Source organism: Macadamia integrifolia, chromosome 8, assembly GCF_013358625.1.
Source record: "Macadamia integrifolia cultivar HAES 741 chromosome 8, SCU_Mint_v3, whole genome shotgun sequence".
Lineage (NCBI taxonomy): Eukaryota > Viridiplantae > Streptophyta > Magnoliopsida > Proteales > Proteaceae > Macadamia > Macadamia integrifolia.
The window spans coordinates 14,043,433-14,047,386 of NC_056564.1; positions in this window are offsets into that span (position 1 = coordinate 14,043,433).

Here is a 3,954-nt window from a genome sequence, read left to right on the forward strand (position 1 = left end):
ATTATGGGTAGCCAAGCGGAAGATCCTAAAAGGGTTCGAGATTGAAGTAATGGTTGATGAAACCATTGAGGAGACCGCGAACGACAAGGACAAAGGACTTGAACAACCTATGGTCGAAGAAGAGCAAGTAGAGGACGTGCTAAAAGATGACCACATGGATACATCTAAAGACCTTGAAGTTGAGCAGGTGGAGTTCGTCATCCCATTAAAGTATCTTGAAGATGGGCTCTTCACATTCTAGACTACATCCTTGCTATTAAAGAGCTACCTGAATTTTTCTACGGCCTGAAGAGGGACGTGCACCATGCTATAATCACCCTCACACTACAAAATTCGCCCTCGAATTTTTTCTAAGGGCAGGCAAGTTGATGCAGATAAATGAATGGGATTATTTTATTGCAAATAAGCCTTAGGTTGGGTTATGTATGTGTTGGGCCTTTGATCCCATGGGTTTTTTTTTTTTTTTTTTTTTTTTTTTTTTTTTTGTAATGGGTCTAAAATATGGTTAGAAAGTAGAAAAATGTGATTTAATTCATTAGTTTAGTTAGAGTTATGTTTTGAGTTTATATCCTTTGTTATTTCAGTTTTCTAGTCAGTTTAGGTTTCCCAATTAGGTATGGATTGTGTTTGAGTCAGTTTTGAGTCTTCTATATAAGTTTGTAAGGGGCTACAACATTGAACATGAATTCAGCCCTAATTTTGCCTTTGCTTGAGGTATATTGAGTGGATTTAGGGTGAGTGGCTTGCCTTTATGATCAAAGAAGCATTAGTTCTTAATACCACCAACTAGAACATTATTGTCATAGAGCCAAGGTCTTCCAAGTAGCACATCAGTGAGAACCATGGGGATGACATCACATCACACATTTTCTTTATAAGCTGAAACCTTCAACGGTACAGATAATCATTGATTTACAGCCATGGTGTTGTTGTCTAGCAATGATACCTTGTATGGTTGTGGGTGGGGTTCAGTCTTGAGCTTTCCTTCAATCACAAAAGCTTGAGATACTACATTCGTACAACTCCCGCTGTCCACAATTACTTGAGCTTTGTGAGGCCCACTAGACATCAAAGTATAGAATATATTGTGCCTCCTCCAATCTTCTCCTTTTGCTTCAGCCACTAGGATTTTTTCCACTACATTGATGGAAGCATTTGGGTCATCATCTTCTGGTGCAGAGTCATCTCCATATTCATCTTCCATTCCTTTAACGGCGATATTCATAGCCCAATCATCATCTTGTGGTTCATGGATTTGCACGTCTGGGTTGGACTCGATAGCATTGATGATGGAATTGGATCTTTCACGTTTAAGGCAGAATTTTGCAACATGCCCAGTTCCACCACAACCATAACACGTCAAAGATCCTATGTCTCTTCCAACCATAAGACTCTTACCCTTATCTTGTGGGGCTTGTGGAGCTCAGGTAGGAAATCCACTAGGTTTGGTTGGTGCGAATGGCCTCTTAATGTCAGTAGGCTGATTGTACCTTCTAGGGGATGATTTGATCAGATCTTTAGCCTCTAAAGACTTTTCGATGCATGCATTCAATGATAGTAATTCGATCACACCAAGTTTATCATGAATTTCATGTCGTAATCCCAACTTGAATCGGGATATAAGCAGTTCTTCATCTTCATGATATGCACTTGTCCGTTAAGTCATTAAATTTATCAACATATTCTTCTACAATCATGTTACCTTGGCGGAGAGTATTGAGCATGTCGAAGAGGCGGGGTCGGTATGTTGGTAGCAAATATCTCTCCCTAAGTATCAAATTCAGTTCCTCCCAAGTGGGAGGTTCTAGATGTTTGCGAGTGAGTCCACCTTCTTCTGTTTTGCATCAATCCTTAGCACCACCTGTCAACTTAGTAATAGCAAGTTGGACCTTTTTTTCTTCAGTCATACGGTGCCAGAAGTAGTCATCAAAGGAGTTCAGCCGGTCATGGAGGTAGAGGGGATCATGCTTCCCATTATACCCTTTCAGTTCCAATTTTACTTTGTATGTATTATCATGTTGAAATTGGTTACCTTCATGTTCATCAACCTCTTCACCTGAGCTAGTATGTTCCTTCGAGCTTGAAAAGTGAACCTTCTTGGGACAGTGGTATTGTTGTTGACTGTGTTAGACTGAACAGCAGTAGTCCCTTTCAGTTATGCTATTTGTTGGCCCCTATAGTATCCATTTTTGCAGTCATTACTTAGAGGGATTTCATCACATCCTACAATGAGTATTGTTTGGAGCTTTCATCAGCCATAGCTTTAAACACGAATTTATTAATTAAAAAAAAAAAAAAAAGATGGCTTATGCTGTTGTGCTTGTGATTCTAGTTCTACATTATTTGGTATCAGAGCCTAGCCAAACCAAGGATGGAGCCACATGAATTTCATAAGAAACTTTCTTCATACATCTTCCTTGAATGGGTAAAAGAGTTGTATGTCTACTTTGATTCCTACAACCTAACAGAAGCACAACGACTTCAATATGCTTCCTCTAAATGAATGATTGTTTTCGAAAAAATTGGAGAGTCCGTGAAAGGAAACTTCAAGCTCAAAGGCGTGAGCCTAGAACTTGGGACAAGATGGATTATGAGTTGGCAGGCATGTACCTATCTAAACGTGAACAAAGTTTGTACTTCCCTCCACTAGAGTTCCCTCCAATTACACCCCGAAAGCCACCTACAGGTGACAAGAGCATGAAGGAATTGTTTGACCATGTGGCCATTATGTTGCAATAAATTGCAAATGTGCAACAAGATAAAACACCTCCAACTAATGAACTAGAGTCAAAAGTTGAGGTTAGTGTTGAAGAAATTTCAGCAATTCCTATTGTCAAGGAAGAGCTAGTCATTGATGTTCCCATCAACGAGACTCATGTGGATGAAATTGAAAGCAACAAGGTTGCCACAATGGACAATAAGGTTGAGATTGAGGAACTTGACACTACAACAACTGTGATGACTGTGAACAGCCAAGAGGAAGATCCTAAGGAGCTTGAGATTGAAATTGTGGAGGTCAATAACACAATGTTTGAAGGCGTTCATGTGAATGAACCCATGGATACATTTGAGATTGCTAAAGCTGAGCATGTGGAGTTCATAATCCCATTAAAGTATCTTGAGATTGAGCTCCTCACATTATAGATTACATCCTTATTATCAATAAGCTACCTGAATTTTTCTACGTCCTGTAGAGGGACGTGAACCATGCTATAATCACCCATTTAAGTTCTTATATTAATCACTAATCTTTGATAGTTTTCTGTAGGTTTCAGATCAAGTTTCTTACCTATACAACCTTCCAATCTGCCCCATAGCTTCCTGGTTATGTAGGCAGTTTGCTGCTCCATTGAACTGCTGTTATGACACTGCTTCCTTTCTTACCTTCCATTTTCCTGCAAGCTACTAATTGTTATTCTCTACTACCTGAAAGTTACTAGTTCTATAATCTAAGATTGGTAGTTACTAAATCAGAACACCACTAAAGAGCTGTTTGTTCCAAATTCTGGGACTAGTGCTGCTACACCATCTTATTCTATACTGTATACTTTCTATTTCTGTGACTGCCCCTAACTCCAGACGCAACCATTGGATTGGAATCATATTTTGAGGGATTATTCCCCTATTCCATATTCTCCATTTAGCCTGGATTACAGTCCTAACAGATTGCTCAGTTATGAACATTTCAAATCTCCACAATCACATTCTGGTCCTAAGGACATGTCCTGTGATCCTTACCTGCGGTTTGCATCTGAACCTACTTTTAGGTTATCCAGATTGCATCATTTCGTTATCAGAGCCAAGGCCGAGGGTAACTCTAGTACTCCAAAAGCCCAACCAAACCCTTAATTTAATGCACAAGAGATTGAGATGTTGAAGCAGTTGATTGAACACATGACTAAGATAGTGCAATATATCAATTCTGTACCTACATATTATACACCTCTTAGGATT